The sequence below is a fragment of the Macaca thibetana genome, chromosome 13, assembly GCF_024542745.1.
Source record: "Macaca thibetana thibetana isolate TM-01 chromosome 13, ASM2454274v1, whole genome shotgun sequence".
Lineage (NCBI taxonomy): Eukaryota > Metazoa > Chordata > Mammalia > Primates > Cercopithecidae > Macaca > Macaca thibetana.
Window position 1 is genome coordinate 60,336,334 of NC_065590.1, and position 20,738 is coordinate 60,357,071.

General features: G+C 41.7%; 1 protein-coding gene across 1 annotated transcript in view; it reads right to left on the bottom strand.

Annotated features, from left to right (window-relative positions):
* SOCS5 (suppressor of cytokine signaling 5) overlaps nucleotides 1-20,738 on the bottom strand; it is a 164,311-nt gene that overhangs the window by 77,813 nt on the left and 65,760 nt on the right. The window lies entirely within an intron of this gene.

A 20,738-nucleotide genomic window follows, 5' to 3' on the forward strand; every position in this document is an offset into this window, starting at 1 on the left:
AGGAGATCATGTGTGTTAATTCCTTGAGACTTCAATTTCAGTATTGGAACTAATTAATGTGATTGCTAAAATATCTACAGTTCTTCTTTCTGGGATATTTCAGTATAAGGCAGGGTATCCAATAGAAATATTTAATATAATAATGTGAACCACATATGTAACTGTAAATTTTCTCATGGCCACGTTAAAAATGTAAAAAGATACAGGTGAAATTAACTTTAATATTATCTTTATTTAAACTGATATATCCAAAATATTCTCATTTTAATATAATCAATATAGAAAAAATATTAGTGAGATATTTTACCTTCTTTTTTTGGCCTTAAGTCTTCAGGGTGCAGTGTGAATTTTAGACTCACAGCACATCTCAGTCTGGACCAGTCACAGTGCTTGAGCTATAAGTGCTTGAGAGCCATATGTAACTAGTGGCTGCTGCATTGGACAAGGCAGGTTTCTAGCATTATTCTCAACTAGCCAGGAGACCTGCCCTTGATAAGTAGAGGTTCAGAAACAGAGACTCCTCCTTGGGCTGGCTCAGAAAAGAGGGGTTTTGTGCAAGGATCTATGTTGAAGAGATGGTGTCTCAGAACAGGAGCCTTGGCCTGGGTGGCTCTCATGAGAGCTGGGACTGAGAGGGCAAAGCCATCCCAAGCTAGGGCCACATTCCCACCTTTCCAGGAACCTGTGGAGCATTGACCCTGCTCTCTGAGCATCTGTTCCATTCTCTTGACTCTGCTCCTGGCTCCTTGATGCCCTCACCTGCACATGACCATCATGGAGATGACCTGTTTCTCTTTGTTTCCCCGCTTTCTGCACCAAAATCCTGCTTTGGCTCACTTCAAATGTCAACGGCCACTCGGTTTCCCAAACTTATGTCCTGAAGGAGGAATCTTAAGAGGCCAGGATCATCTTTTTCACCAGGCCACAACTCAGTGGCCTTGGGAGAGGCTACCGTTTAGTCAGAGCGCACCCTGATCTAGCTAGTTATAGCTAAGAGGGGAGGAGGGGCAGATTCCTATGGGGGTGGTCTCTGGGAGGGTGATACAAGATTGGCCTCTCATCTGACATCTTTTTCCTTATGGGAACAAAGGAGACAAAAGCCACTCTTTTGTCTTTCGAGGCTTCAGAGATAGCCTTCTCTATCCAAAGGGAAGAGAAATGTCCTCTCTACAGGCCAGGTCAATTCAGTGGCAAGTCTAGAGACTTCACAGGGAAACGGTCTCTGTATGGCAGCAGCTAGACTCAGACTTGAGGGTTTAAAAGGAGCGAGAGACGTGAATTCCCAGTCATCTGTGCCCTTGTGGAGATCTAGGCACAATAGCACAACATTCACAATAGACTCTTATTAGAGAGCTTCCTTTTGGTCTGATTCCAGCAGAAGGGTTTCGTAACTTGCATTGTTGAGTCCTCACTTTCCCGGGAGGAAGATGGAAAGGTTAGAGGAAAATGCTGGTCAAAAAGGTCACAATCCCTGGAGTTGCTGGACATGACAAAGAAGCTGGTATTCCAGTAGAAAGGGTACCAATTTGCCTACTCCTTGCCCCCCAGTTGGGAGACTTCAGGGCACTCTAGGATTCGGAGTTTTCCCTCCACATGGGACTGAGCAGGACTGAGCAGCGGGGCCAGGCCTGGAAGGGCTTGGAGTCTGTGGTGGGTGGATGCGGCGGGTCCCTGCTTCCGGCTCCACAGCTAGCCCTGCTGGGAAGGCTTACGGCTGCTCCCTGGCCTTGACCACCCCTGGGGAGCAACAAGCAAAAGGTTCTGAACCAGGGCATTGGTGCTGCCGGAAGGGCCCCAGCATCCTGCCAGAACTGAACCTGACATGGCCACCCAGCAGCCCACCTCCCCCAGGTTGGCGAAAGCAGCCTCAGAGATCACATTCATTCGGCCTCAGAGACCACACTTTATTAGGATTGCTTTCATCATATCAACACAAGCAATAACAAGTGCTTTCAACATCCTAAACCACACATCTGAAAGCTGCACTAGGCTATATAGATATAAACCCTTCAAAGAACCGGCCACTTGTCCAGGCTTTAAGAGGCTCTAATGGACTTCAGGCCTGTCTCATTTGATCCTGAGCCCAGCCCCACATCACCATGCTGCCCTGCCCATGCACGGCCAGGTCCCACGGTCATGACTGCCCAGGCACCAGCCAAGCTCTGATATTCTATCCAAACATTGCCATCCCTAGAATCAATAGAAAAAAAACAGGACTTGGAAATCTCCTTGGTAAAAGAGCTTTCTGCTGTTAGAAAGTCCAGTCGGCTACAGTGAGGACTCAAGAGGACAGGTGGGTAGAAGAGAGCTGCATCTATAGGTTCTGGCTTTCTGCCCCTGGCGGGGCCAGCCCAGCCCACTCCTGGAATAGCGCTGAGTCCGCCAGCAGAGGGCCGGCACCCTTGGAGCCTGCCATAGGAGTGAAGCTGCATTGATAGGCTTTGTGCACTCCCCTGACCCACGCTACTCACAGCTGGGGCACTGAGAACACATTAGCCAGCATCTCAGAGGTGGGCTTATAACCCTTGCCTTGCTCACTGCACAGGGTGATTTTAAAAGGACAAAATGGAAGAGCAATGTAAGTGGCTGGGTGCTGAAAAATGTAATGATGGCACTTGCTGAAATGCCATTTAACCTGGAGAACATATTTTACTAGCTGCAAAAGTGTAGTCTCCTCTAAGGAGTAAGGACAATGGAAATTCCAGGGCAAAAATGTAAAACAAGAAATACTGGGCCAACAGCAAGCCAGTAAACGGCATTTCTGATTCCACTCCTTAAAAGCCTTGGCTGAGCCTCTGGGTGAACGTGGCCTCCCTGGCATTGGCCCTGGGGCCCACTGGCACAGTTGCCTTTGCTGATAGAGGCGGGCTCCCATCCCCGATTCCTTCCCCACCACCCCCAAGGATGTCCACTATCCCCAACCTCCCTCTTCCTCTCACACCTTCCACGCTAGGCTCCTGCCAGAAATGCCATCTGCCAACCTCAAAGCCTCACCTCATCCCTCCTCAAGCCACACCTGAGTGTCTCCCACTCCTCCAAACTCAGCCCTGAGCCCCAGTCCCAGGGGGTCCCTCTGGCTCAGATGTGCAAAACCTTAGGACGGCATTGCTGTCTTCCTCGGTATGCCCCCAGAAGCAGACCCTGAGACAAGGATTCGGGTGCAAGTCGTTTATTCGGGAGCTGATTCCTGGAATCATGGAGAGGTGGTGAGGAAGACAGCCAGGGAAGGAGGAGAGCTGCTGAGGGCCACGCGAATGAGCTGTGGCCAGGGAGCCACTGCAAGTCAGTGTAGGATGCATCTCGGAATCACGCCACCAAAGGCACGGAGGCTGGAGTGGTAAGGAAGCTGGGGTATTTCCACTCAATCTGGGCCCTTATTGTTAGAGAGGTGCCTCTGGAAGCCACTGACCCCTGAAACTTTCAGTCTAACCTGCCCATGTGCAGATGGTGTCAGAGAAAGCCCTCAGGGAGAGAGGCACAGTTCCTTGGGGAAGGGAGTCATCTGCATGTACAAAACTGTCCTCCAGTAGACCAAGGGAATGTGTGCTGGACATAAACACCACCACACTGACCAAGGCCCCAGAGGAGCTCTGGAGCCGGCAGGCAGGTGCTCAGTGCTCAACAGGTGAAGGCCTGCAGGATTCAGAGTTGGAAGATCTGAGTGGGAATCCTGGCTCTGTTCCAGAGCAAATCTTGAGCAACTTCCTTTCCCTCTAAGCCTCACCTCCTTTGTTGAAATGGGATACTCATACTTTCTCCACAGGATTGCTGTGAGCCCTGAAGCCAAGACACCAGGTGCTATTAGAAACTGGCCTTCAACCTTTCAGATAATGTCTTTTTGAAGTTACAAGTTGAGTGCTTCCCATTCTTACCAAAAGTTACTCATATTTCTGACTAACATTACTAATGCCAAAGCAATCATGCTTTGAAAACATAGCTAATAACTGATAGACAGTATACTATTAAATGGAGGAAAGTAATTAAAAATATACATACATATATACATATACATAAACATATATATATATAGAGAGAGAGCGAGTGTGTGTGTGTGTGTGTGTGTGTGTGTGTGTGTGTGTGTGTATTCAGCCCTGGCTGGGAAAATGTTACAGGTTGGATTCTCCAAAAACAGATAATGAGGCAGAATTTCAGGTGCAAAATTTTGTTAGGGCTCAACACCTGTGAAGGAAAGAAGGCGTGAGTAGAATGGGAAAGAAGTTGAGCTGCAACAAGATCTCGGCCAGTCTAGCAGGAACTCTGGAGTGGATATTGTCCTGCACAGCATATGAAATGGCTGTGCTTTCACACCCCTTTCACACCCCTGCCTCTCCGTGACAGGATGCAAGCTGCCACCAGAAGAGCATGACCTAGTGCAAGGTGGCTCTTTGAGCAAGGCAGCTCTTTGTAGGTAGGCGGCCCTTTGCAACAAGGCAGGCCCTGAAAGAGCTGATAGCTGCAGGTTGGCTGCTGACCAAGCTTTCAGTGGATGGACAGCAAGTCCTTTAGAGGAAGGGGATCTAGGCTGTGCATCCCCACACCTAAAATGGCATTAACTCTTGGTCATTTTATTTCAATAGCTTCTTTTGGCTAACCATAACATCCTGGAATTTCCCTTCCACCTCCCTCTACTGCCCCCCACCATTTCTCTTGGTTTACTTTCGATCCTCCTTGCTAAACCAAAGGCAAATAGGGTAGGAGAGTGAAGAAAGAAAGAACTATTCCAGTCTGCTTCTTCACCTCTCAGCTCTGGATATGGCTGTCTGCAAATATTCACAGCACCAGTGACCTCCATTCCCTCAAGCTAAGCTCCATCTTCCTGCCTCTGTACCCTCATCCAAACTAATATTCTCTTGGAATGACCCTTCTACTCTGCTTCTATCTATTTCTATTTATCCTTCAAGGCCTTTTTAAGTCTCACTTTTGTGAAGAATGAAAATCTCTTTGTGTGCCCTATTCTCATTGTTTATAAGCTACATTCAAGCATTTGATTACATTTGAGGCAATATTTACACATTTTCTTAAATCCCAGTCTGGAGTGCAGTGGTGCAATCTCAGCTCACTGCAACCTCTGCCTCCTGGGTTCATGAGATTCTCCTGCCTCAGCCTCCCCAGTAGCTGGGATTACAGGTGCGTGCCACCACACCCAGCTAATTATTGTACTATTAGTAGAAACAGAGTTTCATCATGTTGGCCAGGCTGGTCTCAAACTCCTGACGTCAGGTGATCTGCCCACCTCGGCCTCCCAAAGTGCTGAGATTACAGGCGTAAGCCACTGCGCCCAGCCGCAAAAATTAATACTTGAGGAGTAGGATATGCACCTTTTGTATTCCCTTTAGTACATGGATAGTATGGGTGCCTGATATGTACTTATGAATTTTTACATTAAATCAAAAGAAATTGCTTTTAGAAGGAATGCTCAAAATGTAAAGTGATTAAATTCCAACCATATGCAACACTTCTAATTGCTGCAGTTTCCGCTTGAGTGATCATGAAATGATCTGGAGAAGCAACATGTGGGAATTTAAATCCATTCATTTATCAACAGCAAAACAGCTATTTCCAGCTTTTTTCTTTTTTTTTCTTTTCTTTTTCTTTTCTTTTTTTTTTTTTTTTTTTTTTTTTTTGAGAGAGTCTTGCTCTGTTTGCCAGGCTAGAGAGAAGTGGTACAATCTCAGCTCACTGCAACCTCCGTCTCCCAGGCTCAAGCAATTCTCCTGCCTCAGCCTCCAGAGTAGCTGGGATTACAGGCATGTGCCATCACGCCCAGCTAATTTTTTTTTTTTTTTTTTTGCTTAATTTTTAGTAGAGACGGGGGTTTCACCATGTTGGTGAGGCTGGTCTCGAACTCCTGACCTCAGGTAATCTGCCCGCCTCGGCCTCCCAAAGTGCTGGAATTACAGGTGTGAGCCACCGCACCCGGCCTATTTCCAGCTTTTTAACAAGGACTGAATCAGGGCTTCCAGACTCATGATGCAAAGGTAGAAGGAGTTAATGGATCAAAATGAGAATTCATGGCTCTTGAACTGTTAACCTCTGATGTCTCTTACTTCATTCAAAGCATCAGCAGCTCCTGAAATCTGATTTTAGGTTCTACAAGGTGCATCAAATAAAGAAAGTGTAATAAGCATATTTAAGATAATCGAAACTCATTTAAAACTGATGGCTCCCTAGACCAGTGATTCATCAGACGTAGTCTGGGGACTCCAGGGGGCGCTAAGATCTTTTCAGGAGGACTGTGAGTTCAAAACTATTCTACAATAATATGAAGACATCATTTGTTTTTCTTGCTTTCATCCTTTCTTAAGAATATGGTAGAGCTTCCAGAGGCTACACGACCTAGGATGCTTTGTTCTGTCTGGCAACAAGTGCTTTTCGTATTCTTGTGTTTTTTAGAATTTTCTAAGGTGGTAGATTTAGAATATATATATGTACATTTTTGGAGATTAACTCAGTTTATTCTTAATACTTTGACTGCAGTATCTATCTTTCATTATACCTGCTATAATTTCTGTAACCTCATATTGTCCAATGTATTGTTGTTTCAAAATCCCAAATTTCCCTTGCATCTATTTGAAAACTCAACAACAAATAATATACTGTGTTGTTTTGCAACATTTTAAATTTTTTTCAAAAATTCATAAAGTTAAAAAAAATCATCTAGGCCGGGCGCGGTGGCTCAAGCCTGTAATCCCAGCACTTTGGGAGGCCGAGACGGGCGGATCACGAGGTCAGGAGATCGAGACCATCCTGGCTAACACGGTGAAACCCCATCTCTACTAAAAAATACAAAAAACTAGCCGGGCGAGGTGGCGGGCGCCTGTAGTCCCAGCTACTCGGGAGGCTGAGGCAGGAGAATGGCATAAACCCGGGAGGCGGAGCTTGCAGTGAGCTGAGATCCGGCCACTGCACTCCAGGCTGGGCGACAGAGCGAGACTCCGTCTCAAAAAAAGAAAAAATCATCTAAAACTGTTATTGCTTTAAAGTTCAATATTCTAAAATAAAAAGAAAAGTTATTTATAGAATATTTTTCTTATCGTTAAGGATAGATCATTGGCTTGCTTTCTCAATTACCACATGTAGCACCTACATGTCAGATGCTGACGTACCTGAACCTGAAATATCAGAGTTCCCTGACTCATGGAAGGGTGGATCAACTTCAAAAAAAAACTGGAGGAAGAAATGAAAACACAATGAAAGATATCTTCCCCTCCCTTTATGGTTACTAATAATTCCCCTTATTGTGTCTTATGCAACAAAACAATTTCAAATTATCATTTTGAGACTGATAAGAGTATAAAGGAAAATAAATATTTTTAACGTACAAAATATGAGCTTTTTAAAAGCTAAATATTTCTTCAGGTTTTCAAACTAGAAATGAAAAAGACACCAAAGCATCCTACAGGGTGAGTTATCATATTGCATTGGCTGGAAAAGTACATATACTAGCTGAATGACAAAGCCTTGCACAGCTGACGTTGCTCAATGCCTGCTGAAGGACAAGTTAGTAAAAGAAACCAGTGCCACTTCCCCAAAACAGGGTAACTCGTCAAATTTTGGATTTCACTATAAACATGAAGACTAATATACCATCTGCAGAATTGCACTTGTGCTTTAAAAACGGACACATCTACAGATATAACTGTATTTGTTATTTTTCTTATTTTTGTTCTTATTGGCCCCAATTAATGATTGAAGACATTTTATTACATAAATGCTTGGCAACAAACACACATGTGCTGAAATAGACAAAGTGTTGAATAACTGTTGGAATCTTATGGTTTATTCTGATACAACTGCGTTGAAATGTGCATGGACGGTGCAAAAGCAATTATCAGCAAAAGTCATGCCTTAGCATCAATGAAATCAGTGTACTAGGAGTTAACTGACTGTTTACTGCTATGGCCTGGCAAAAGCAAAAGAAAGTCAGCTTCACTCAAGAATATCCTGGGGCCAGGCATGGTGGCTCATGCCTGTAAACCCAGCACTTTGGGAGGCCAAGGCTGGAGGACTGCTTGAGGCCAGGAGTTTGAGACCAACGTGGGCAACATGGCGAGACTCTGTCTCTACAAAAAATTTAAAAAATTAACCGGGCTTGGTGGCGCACACCTGTCGTCCCGGCTACTCAGGAGACTGAGCTGATCGTGCTACTGCACTCCAGCCACTCCATGTCAAGAAAAACAACTGACAGTATTTGTTGCTAATGATAAAATTTGAGTTTTCAACCAAAAATTGGAATTTGGGGGAAATTTGTATCCAATATTATGAGTTTCCCAGTACTTAAGGATGAGATCGGCAGTGCTATTATTAAATAGGACTTAAAAATATTGTATACTGAAATGACTAAAAATTTGGAAGAATTGTGTGACTCAGTGAACCAGTATTTTCCAAATGACCAATGCAATGCCTGATGCTACAAAATCCACTCCGAGAACAAGATAGATCAGTGCATTTTAATGTAATACATTTTCACAGTTCACTCATCAGGTTTCAGATTCTACTTTGCAACCAGCCTTTAAGAAACTATGATTTGTCAAGTTTTGCTCTAATATCACACAATTATTTGAAAGAATACCCACAATTATTTGAAAAGGCTATCAAACTACGCCTCTCATTTTCCAACTACATATCTATGTGAAGCCAGATTTTCTTCATATTCTTTAACCAAAGTAATGTATTGGAACAAATTGAATGCAGAGGCAGATAAGAATATCCAGCTGTCTTCTATTGAGCCAGATGTGTGTGTGTGTGTGTGTGTGTGTGTGTGCGCACACCTGCGTGTGTGTGAGAGAGACAGGGTCCCTGTTGCCCAGGCTGGAGTGCAGTGGTGCAGTCATGGCTCACTGCAGCCTCAACCTCCCAGGCTCAAGCGATTCTCCCACTTTAGCCCCCTAAGTAGCAGCTGGGACTACAGCCTCATGCCACCATGCCCAGCTAATTTTTAAATTTTTTGTAGAGACTGGGTCTTGCCATGTTGCCCAGGCTGGTTTCCAACTTCTGAGCTCAAGTGATCCTCCCATTTCAGCTTCCCAAAGTACTGGGATTACGGGAATGGGCCACTGTGCCCAGCCTAAGCCAGATATTAAAGAGATGTGCAAAGATTAAAACAATGCTGTTTTTCTCATTTGTTTTACAAAATGGTTATTTTCCAAAAACATGTTATTTATGCTAATGTATGTTGGGCTTATTGTTATTTATAACCAAATATATATTTCTAATTTGTGTTTTAATTTTTAATATGGTAAATATTGGTAGGTAAATCCACAAATAAAAGCGTTTTGGGGTCATCAATAATTTTATGGCATGTAATGGGGTCTTGAAACCAAAGAGTTTGAGAAGCACTGCTGTAAACTGAGGGGAACCTAGGGTACGTTGAGAAGTGGGCTCAAGTAACTTGAGGTGTGTATCAGTTAGAGGAAAGAAGTGAGTCCACCTAATTCCAGAAAGAGACAAGAGAAAAAAGGCACAGGCCAAAGACCACATACCTACCACACCTTAATGTGTTTCTTGTTACAACTGGTGGGGACTAGAGCAGAGCTTTCAAGTTCTTTCTTGGAGGAGTCATTTACTGGACATAGAGGTGGTGAGCATGAGATATCCTTTTCCAGAGATGTGAGGTTCAGAAATTCCAGATGGATGATATTTTTTTAGCCACTTAATATATTTAACCAAAAAATGCAAATTAAGTATATTTTGGGCCATTAGATTTTATCCTTTCATTCGATAGCAGAATAAAATTACCACAGAATCAAAGACTACATAAAGTTTTTAAACCGAAAAGAACTAGCCACCCAAAGAGCCAGAGAATCAGAGATAAAGGGATTAAGATCATTTACTTTTCCTCAAAATTTTTCTGATTTGATTATGTAACTCACATGACATTGGTTTTCTTTTTTGTTGTTGTTGTTTTTGAGATGGAGTCTCAGTCTGTCACCCAGGCTGGAGTGCAGGGGCGCGATCTCAGCTCTCTGCAACCTCTGCCTCCTGGGTTCAAGGGATTGTCCTGCCTCAGCCTCCCAAGTGGCTGGGATTACAGGTGCACACCACTATGCCTGGCTACTTTTTGTATTTTTAGTAGAGGTGGGGTTTCACCAGGCTGGTCTTGAACTCCTGATCTCAGGTAATCTGCCCACCTAGGCCTCCCAAAGTGCTGGGATTACAGGCGTGAGTCACCCCACCCGGCCTTTTTTTGTTTTTGAGTCAGAGTGTCACTTTGTCACCCGGGCTGGAGTGCAGTAGTGTGATCTTGGCTCACTGCAACTTCCACCTCCCAGGTTCAAGCAATTCTCCCACCTCAGCCTCCCAAGTAGCTGGGACTACAGGTGTGCACCACAATGCCCGGCTAATTTTTGTATTTTTTGTAGAGACAGGGTTTTGCTATGTTGGCCAGGCTAGTCTTGAACTCCTGACCTCAAGTGATTTGACCACCTTGGCCTCCCGAAGTGCTGGGATTATAGGTGTGAGCCAGCACACCCGGCCAAAGCGTTACTTTTAATTAAACTTTTCGACATAAGGCAAGGTAAAACTAGCAGACAATATTATTCTTTTAATTCTTCTGAACTGAAGCGATTTAGTTTTAGGGCAAAAGACCATGTTTTATGCTTTTGAAATATTTATACAGTAGATAATTAAATATTTTTGAAAATTAATTCATTTTTCAACAAATATTTACTGAGGGCCTACCATAAGCCAAGCACTGCGCTGGGCTCTCAGGATGCAGCAAGGGCCAGGATGGTAAGGTCCCTGCCTTCAAGGAGCTCCCAGGAACAACTAGCACGTGTGTAAAAGGAAGGAGGGACCAGCAGAAATTAGATGAAAGGAACACTTGGGAATCTTCCCAGAAATTTCTGTCGTAAAAGGAAGCACAGTGGTTTTCAAAGTCTTAGGCAGCAGCTGGAGACAATGTAGATTTCCCACAGATGACACACTTGTGATGATTAGCATTAGTGGGAGAAGATGGTAAAAGAGCTCTTATGGCTACTGTAGCCATGTCCCAGGTCATGTCCTGTGTGTGTGTGTGTGTGTGTGTGTGTGTGTATGCTTCCTGGTCCTATATTCATAGCCAAGGTTACAAAATAGGATGGTGCATTTGGAGAAAAAAATTAATGAAACTTTCATTTTTATGTGTATTGCTACATTTCTACCAGGATGTGAAAGCATAAACTAAATTTATAATGACTATATTTCTATTGATTCCAAAGATAAATTCTTTCACTTGATGGAAAACTAAAACATTTATGAGTATTAAAATAAAAATTTGAATAGAATTATGGTTTGCTTTTATACTACATGCTTTCTAGTAATTTTCTGAGCAAGATGTTTTATAGATTTTTTTTTTCTATGAAGATTTGGAGATAATGTTTCAACATTTTGCCTCTGTCCTTCAATAAAACTCCACAGTAAACCAATAGTATATAGGAGAATTACCAGCTGAATTTACATTTTAGCCAAGCCTTAGGCAGAAAAAAGAAAGACTGCAATTTTGATCAGGACCCCTGGATTCCAGGACTGCATTTCCACAAATGGACTAGCATGCATAGATGGATGTAAACACAAAGAAAATGATAACAACATTTACCAAGCACATATGCTATGCCAGGCCCTGGGCTACATATCTCTCAAAGATTATTCAGTTTACATTTCCACACCACGATGAGGTAGGTGATGAAGAATCCACGCCTGGGAAGAGTTAAGAAACCCACCAGTTAATAAGTAGCTGGGCTGAGCACAAGCCAGGCAGTCTGATAGCAGTTCCACAGCTACGGAAGAAATCTGAGCTCTTCAGAAGAAAAATGTTACCGAAAGAACAGCTTCTCAGCTCAAAAATTATTTTAAGTAAATCTGCTCTGTCTTATATTAATTCATATACATATGTTACAAAATGTCCATTCTTCCCAAGTGCCACAGTTCTGAAAACTAATCACTGGTACTTTATCTGTCATTTCTTATCTGAGATGATTTCCAAATAGAATTCACTGGTGTAGGCAGGTGTTGTTTTCTTCATGAGAGGAAGACACAAAGGTCATTGGAAACTGTGATCTGACCAAGATGATGGAGTGACAGCCCCCAAACCTTGAGTTGGCACAATTTGCCAAACCCCACCATATCTCGACTCCCAAAGATCTCATAAAACTTCATCCAATGTTTATTCAAGGGCATTGTTTTTCATTAAAAAATAAACGACTTTCAGTATCATATAACTTAGGACCTGTAGTTTCACAGATACAGTTACCTCTAATTAGATAAGCCTTAGTGTTTTCCAGCATTCATTTGTTCTGTATTATGCACAGACTTCTCCATTCATCACAGGAAGACCAACATGTTAGTTATCTACTTGTCTCTTTTCTAAAGACAGTTTTGTGCCCATACTGCAAGAGAGGACACAGTACCCATACCTACATTTCATCCATTCAGATGTGAACGTAGGGTTCCCTTGAGCCTCATTTATTAAGGTTGAACAGAGTAAGCCTGCACCTGTCCACTAGAGGTCAAGATCAGCAAATTGAGACTGTAATCACAATCCACTTGAAAACATCACACCACACTTTCGAGCATTTCTCCATTTCCAAAGCAGCACTTTTTCATGGTTTTACTGAAGTTCTAAATGGTTTTAAGATGCTAGTATAAAAGCAATCACTTTTTATTTTTGTATTTATAATACACACACCCCTTTGTGTTGGAATTCACAAAAAAATTACCCAAAGAAATTTGAAAAAGAATATGTATAAATAAAAACTCTCTTAATGTATAAAGGAGAAAAATATTTGAGTGTGAAAACAAGATTGAGGAAACAGGTGAAGAAGGAAAAACAGATTTGTCCATTTAATTTTATCACTCATCGGGCTCTGTATTCTGGATACTCAGGTAGAGAACACAATCTAGATTTTTTTTTTCCATATGAAATCTCCTCCTAAACACTTTCTTTTCTTTTTCTTTCTTTCTTTTTTTTTTTTTTTTTTTTTTTTTGAGACAGGGTCTCACTCTGTCATCCAGGCTGGAGTGCAGTGGCGCAATCTCGGCTGACAGCAGCCTCTGCGTCCCAGGTTCAAGCAATTCTCCTCCCTCAGACCCCCGAGTAGCTGGGATTACGGGCGCCCACCACCACGTCCAGCTAATTTTTGTATTTTTAGTAGAGACGGGGTTTTACCATGTTGGCCAAGCTGGTCTTGAACTCCTGACCTCAGGTGATCCACCTGCCTTGGCCTCCCAAAGTCCTGGGATTACAGGCGTGAGGCACTGTGCCCGGCCTACTCCTAAACACTTTCTAAAGTTTCAGATGTGGCAAATTTTCAGTTTTCTAACTTTAGTGAAAAATACCACTCTGCATTCTTTTAAATATCTAATTGTACTTATAGCAGCTACAAAAGTGTATTTTATCTTAAAATGCAGACTTTTCAAGAGGAACTATTTTAGAATTACCTGTTTTTGCTAGACAGCCGTGGCACATTTTAAAAAGCACTTATAAAGATATCTGATCTTATTACCTTTGGAAAGTATTTTGATTACAAACACACACACACACACACACACACGCGCGGTTTTAGTTATGTCTGAGACAGACTATCAAGGAAATGGTATATGATATAATGTTGATAAATGATGGAAAGCTCGGCTATCCAATTCCTATTACACTTCCACTTTTTCTGGAAAAAGGCAGAAAAGCTGGCAAGAAGAAATCAACGGTCTGAATGGGTGAGGGGATTCTAGAAAAAAAACATAGTTACTATAAATGTTACAATGTCCTGGCCTGGATTAATTTCTTCTAGAGAACTAAGAGTCTCCAGATAAAGTCTCTGCTGGATGTCATCAGAGGTGCTGAGGCAAATGAAAGGCAGGCTAGAAGACCAGAGAGAGGCGATTCTCATCTTTAAACAAGGGGAGTCAGGTGGTCCCACAACCTGCAGACTGATGAACTTGACATCATCCTGGACAGCATTCTGGGATGGATGATTAAAGGTAGGGCCTGTGAGTATTTAGGGGAAAAAGTGTAATCTCCAAGAACCAGCATGGGTTCACCAAGAATAATTCATGTCAGATTAATCTTATTTTTCATAGAATAAGTGGGAGATTGTGGAAATATGTGAAGCAATCTAGATTTTAGAAGGACAAGCAGTAGTAAGGGTTTCATGACTTTTTTGTGGGTAGACAGGAGAAATAAATACAAATGAATTAATTATTCGTTCATTTAACAAATATTGGGTTGGTGCAAAATTGTGGTTTTTGACATTAGAATGGCGAAAACTGCAACGTTGCACCAACCTAATAAATACCTGCTCTGTATTAAGCACTATACTAGGCATTGAGGATAAAACAGCAAATGATAGATATGGTCTCTGTCCTCAGTTTCTCAAGAGGGACAGTCAAGACCCAAAAGCCCAAATAAATAACATATGCGCAAGTTTTTTGTAATACAGACGATAAAGAAAACAGAGGCAGGGCAGAGATAAGAGAATGGGGGGGGGCAATCTCCTTTAAATAGCATGAGCAGGTCTCTCTGAGGAGGAGGCACTTAAGCTCAGGTGTAAAGAATGAAAGGAATCTACCTTGCTACAAGGAACAGCGGGAAGAGGACAGTTTCAGGAGGGGTAGCATGTGCAAAAGCCCAGAGGTGGGAAAGATATTGCAATAAGGGAGCTTTGAAAGACGGCCAGCGTGTCAGGAGAGTGGCGAGTAAGGGGGATAGTTGTACTAGATTAAAGTTGGAGAAATCGGCAGGGGCACTCCCCAAATAAACTGGAGAAGATGAATGAAGGAGATTCTAGTGGCCAGTTCTTTCAACTCTTTTACCAATGGTTTAGAATCCATTTTTATCAGTTATGTATAGCCGATTGTTTTGAAATACAATAAAAGAGAACAAAGCATTGAAAGAAATGTTAATTTGGTTGACAAAATTAGAATCCAAAGAGCAAAGTATAATCGATCAGCGCTTAGGCTCTGGTCTCAGACCAGTGTTTGAAATCTAGCTCCAATATTCTCTCTATGGCCTTGGACAAGTTATCTAATCCCTCTAAGCCAGGTATCCAAGACAATATAAAGGCTGGCACAGTGGCTCACACCTGTAATCCCAGCACTTTGGGAGGCCAAGGTGGGCGGATCACCTGAGGTCAGGAGTTCGAGACCAGCCTGGCCAACATACTGAAACTCCATTTCTGTTAAAAATACGAAAATTAGCCGGGCATGGTGGTGCGTGCCTGTAATCCCAATTACTAGGGAGGCTGAGGTGGAAGAATCTCTTGAACCTGGGAGGCAGAGGTTGCAAGTGAGCCAAGATCACACCACTGCACTCCAGACTGGACGACGGAGCGAGACTCCATCTCAAAAAATAAAAATAAACATAAAAATAAAAAATAAAAAAGTATAGGATGAGACCCAGGCAGCTCAGTTAAATCTTCTATATTACACAATAATCTGCCTGTTGCATCAAGTTATATGTGGCTCGCTTGGTGATCGGGAAACTACTGTGGCAACTTTCCCCCAGAATTATTGTAAGTACATTGCCCAGCCTCTGACAGAATTGTTTATAGACCAAATGTGGGCCCTTATATTTATTTTGCTTATATCACCAATAAACTATACGGCCTCTCAAATTATCTGTTTGAAGGGTTGAGAAACAGCATAGCTAAATTCTAGAAATTAATTTTAGCCTTTCAGTTCTGTTCTCATCATTGGGAAAGAAATTGCTAAAAGTTAACACAATATTTTAAAGACACAATTTGTAAATTTATATCATTCAGTATTGGAATTACTATACCCAAATATTTCTCTATTCCTTTAGTGCCATCAAAATTTAATGCTGTTGCAATTACACCCAAGGGTACTTAAAAATACTTTTTAAATTAGGTGCAAAGCTTTAAAGTATTCAAGTTCGGCCTGGCATGGTGGCTCACGCCTGTAATCCCAACACACTGGGAGGCCAAGGTGGGCAGATCACGAGGTCAGGAGATAGAGACCATCCTGGCTAACACGGTGAAACCCCGTCTCTACTAAAAATACAAAACATTAGCCGGGCGTGGTGGCGGGCGCCTGTAGTCCCAGTTACTCGGGAGGCTGAGGCAGGAGAATGGCGTGAACCCGGGAGGCAGAGCTTGCAGTGAGCCGGGATAGCACCATTGCACTCCAGCCTGGGCGACAGAGCGAGACTCCGTCTCAAAAAAAACAAAAACAAAACAACAACAACAACAACAAATTAAGTATTCAAGTTCAATTTTAAAAAATGACTTGAAGAGTTAAGAAAAGCACAATAAATTTAAAATAATTCACCCTTTGTAAATTAAAGGAAATAAAATGTTAGGTAGGATTAAGGGCATGATTATTTATATATTAAAGACAGGTAAGAAGAAATTAAACCATTCAGTGTAATGACAGATTTACATTAGGTAAAAGACAAAAACAACCCTAAAATCTTGGGTTGCCAGCTGGGAAGGAATATTCAGTAAAAATACCCAGAAAAAGAAATGTCAGGCAGTAATGCTATATATTTCTAAATATACTACTACTAAGCAACAAAAGTTCAAAACAGGCCGGGTGCAGTGGCTCACGCCTGTAATCCTAGCACTTTGGGAGGCCGAGGTGGGTGGATTGCCCGAGCTCAGGAGTTTGAGACCAGCCTGGCCAACATGGTGAAACCCCGTCTCTACTAAAATGCAAAAAATTAGCCGGGCATGGTGGTGCGCGCCTGTAGTCCCAGCTACCTGGAGGCTGAGGCACGAGAATTGCTTGAACCTGGGAGGCAGAGGTTGCAGTGAGCCGAGATCATGCCACTGCGCTCCAGGGTGGGCGACAGAGGGAGACTCTGTCTCCAAAAAAATAAAAATAAAAATAAATTTAAAAAATTCAAAGCAGTTTTCATACTTAGTATAATTGAGAAATGAGAAAAACTACATCAATTATAATAGTGTTTTGGGGATTAAATTCAGTAACTCCCTCTTAAGATTTAAGGTTGTGCCACCTCTTCTTAGCATTTTTGTCAAGTAAAAGTTTTTTTGATGTTGCTTTTTTTTCATGTTCCTATTTTCTCTACTTAAGCAGAGTTAGCAGTGATAGTTTTCCTTAATCACATCTTATATGTTTTGCATTAAAATATGCCTTTTAAAATGTTATCCATAATTAAAATGTTATCCATAGAAAAGTTATCCTATTTTCTCTAACGTAAGCATAGTTAGTAGTGATGTTTTCCTTATTTGATCGAATATTTACTTTTTGTATTAAAATGTCTTTTAAAATGTTATCCATAATTGGATATCCATAATATCCAATATACATGTCTTACTTTACTGTAAACTTATTACTTTACTGTTGGCTTATGATTTGCTTAAATTTGGAGAAACTATGACTTATTTAACTAGAAGTCTCCTAGGCACGCATACTGCTTGCTTTTCCTTACTGAAAATTATGCTGATTTTTCTTCTGCATGTGCTCCTGTTTGATTCCAGTGCTAGCGACCTGATCTAGGCAAATTTCACAGGACTTCCTAACTCCAATCCCTCTTGGTTATAGGCTGTCTTACAGCTGCTGCCATAATTTCTAATTCTTCCTTGCTGCAGAGCCTAGATAATTTCAGACTGTTCAGTCCAGCGTATGCTACAAGCACCTGATTCCTCCACCTCAATCCTGCCCCTCTTCTCTTGCTACCTGCCTCTCTTACTTCTGCACCGGGCCTCTCCATCATCTTCTGCTAAATGAAATTCTCATTCTTGTAATAAAAGAAACCCAATACCTTTCCAATCATCCCTACTCCACTTTTTACTTAATTACTTATTTCCATATATTCTCATAACCATACATTTATATATTTGCCTACCTCCCCACCAGTTTATAAACTTAGTAAAGTAAGGGTCTTAATCTTCTACTGAAATCCTATTTCAAAAAAATCCTTCAGTAACTGACTCAAGATGTACAACTTTATCTTTTATGTGATTTTTTTAAACTGTTAAAAATACATGAAAAAAAAAAAAAAAAAAGAAACGGAATGTACCAAATATTAATAGCAGTTACCTCTGGAAAATTTCAAAAAGGGAGTTGGAAGGGGCAGGAGTAGGGTTGGTCATAGTAATGTACCTCAATACATACCCGTTACCTAAAACGGTGACTGGCACATGGTCTTCAATTAATATTTGTGGAATGAATGGTCAGAGTCTAAATGTTCAGTTAACAGTATGAATGTTTTTTGGTAAGTTCTTTTATAATCTTTAGTACTTCTTAAATATTCCATAACGAACTTGGATTTATCATATAAAAACTCACACTAAAAAAGATACACAAGCAAATCTGACATGGAAAGCATGACAACCAAATTTGACACGGATAAAGTTTTAAGATTCAGCGCAAGGTTTGATCCCAGTATCTTAAAACTTTTTGGAAGACAAGTCCTCTATTGAAAGCAGACGGCTTTTAAAAACATCTAATGATACAGAATCTTGAATTGACAAACTAAATGTTGTCATAATTATTTCCTCCAAAGAAATTCTTAATCTCATGCAAAATACCTAGCTGTTGCATCCTGTTCTGTGGCTTCAAATACTATCAATATAGTGATTCCCCATTTCATTTTTAATATTTTTTTAGAGACAGGAGCTGGCTCTGTCTCAAGTGATCCTCCTGCCTCAGCCTCTCAAGTAGCTGAGACTACAGGCGCATGGCAACCCACCCAGCTAATTTTTATTTTGTAGAGATGAGGTCTTGCTACATTGCCCAGGCTGGTCTCAAAATCTGGGGCTCAAGTGATTCTTCTGCCTTGGCCTCCCAAAAGTGCTGAGGTTACAGGTGTCAGCCACCATGCCTGGCCTAGTGATTCCACATTTTAATTTTCTCCCCTAAACTCTACACTCATATGTCCAACTGCCTACTACACAATGTCTCTGTTAGAATTATTAATAGGAATCTCAAAACTCAATTATGTTCAAGGCAGGATTTGATTTATACCCTCCAATTTGCTCCTCCATTGGTTTTCTTAAATCGCAGTTAATGGCAGCACCACCCCTCTCACACCAAACATTGGAGTCATCTTTTGATCTTTTTCTTCTTCTTCACATCTAATCCATCACCAAGTCTTATCAGCTCTACCACTAAAACATACCCCAATTCTGACTTCTCCCCATGACTATCACCCCGGTCCAAGGTCCCACCATCTCTCACCTGGATGACTATAAAAGTCTTCCTTACCTTGTTCCTCTAGTCTTTTCTCCACTGACCAGTGAAATTTACAACACACCACACATCCCCTTTGCTTAAAACTCTCCAGTGGCTTCTCATCACACTCAAAACAACATCCTAAATCCCTCACTGTAGGTGCATAGCCCTAAATGGTCAGGCTCTTGCCAATCTCTAGAACTTCATCACCTACTATTCTCCTCCACTCAATGGACTTACCTTACCGGCATTCTTTATTTCTCAGCAAATAATTCCATTTGTGCTTTGGGGACTAGTTTTATTGTTCTCTTCATCTCAAACGTTTGTTCTTTGATCTTGGTCTAATTTTCTTATCATTCAAGCTTACGAACCTATAAAATTGTGCCCCAGTCCCTCCACCACCATATTCTGCCTCATTTTACTCATAGCTTCGGAAATTACCATTTCATTGCTGTCTTATCTACTATAATTCAATAAACTCCGGAAGGCAGTAAAGCTTTGTCTTGTACCCCAATGTACACCCAATACTTAAAATAGTGAGTGGCACATGGGTCTTCAATAAATATTTGTTGACTGCATGGCTGAAGAGAGTCTTAATGTTCAATCAAGCGTCCAGGGCATGAAAACAAAACAATTGCTCCAACTCATCTACACTTTGCAATAGCAACCTCTCCTCCCATCCCCAACAAATAACCAGCTACCTCCCACAAAATTTCCACCCCAAACCTCTTTAGAATATACTATTTTAAAAGTCTATGTTCTGGATCAGCTGTTGCAAAATTATACAACAAAACCAGAGCCTCAAATATATGTAGCTTTTATGCACATGGGCCAAGCAGCATGCCCTCTTTGGAACTTTCTTACCCTCAAGTCAGCCCTTGGTATACATTTCTATCTAATTTCATCTAAGTAAAACTGTATGTGCTGGGGTACAGGTAAGCAAACAAATCAGTGCTATTTGCTTTATGTTAACACTGTCAAAGGCGGACCTGGTTCTGTATCCTTCTTAGGAGGGTCCTATGGCCAGGCGCGGTGGCTCACGCCTGTAATCCCAGCACTTTGGGAGGCTGAGGTGGGCAGATCCCCTGAGGTCAGGAGTTCAAGACCAGTCTGGTCAACATGGTGAAACCCCGTCACTACTAAAAATACAAAAATTAGCCGGCAGTGGTGGTGGGCACCTGTAATCCCAGCTGCTCAGTAGGCTGAGGCAAGAGAATCACTTGAACCTAGAAGGCAGAGGTTGCAGTAAGCCAAGATCGGGCCACTGCACTCCAGCCTGGGTGACAAGAGTGAGACTCTTGTTACCAAAAAAAAAAAAAAAAAAAAAAAAAAAAAAGGAGGGTCCTGATTCAATCACAGGCTCTTTGGCTTGACTAAAAAGCAGTATTTGCTATAAAAATAAGAGATCTAAGACCAGTCTCAGTAAAACTTACCAAATTAGTGCTTAATGCCGAGAGAAAAGAAAGATTTGAAATAAACATAAATAGCAACCAGATCAAAATGTGAAATAAAAAAAATCTTAAGCTTTGGATTTTGTCAAATTCCAAATTCCAAAAAGCTTAAAATTCAAGTATCAGTTCTTATGGTTCTGGCCATTACAAACCTTATGTAAA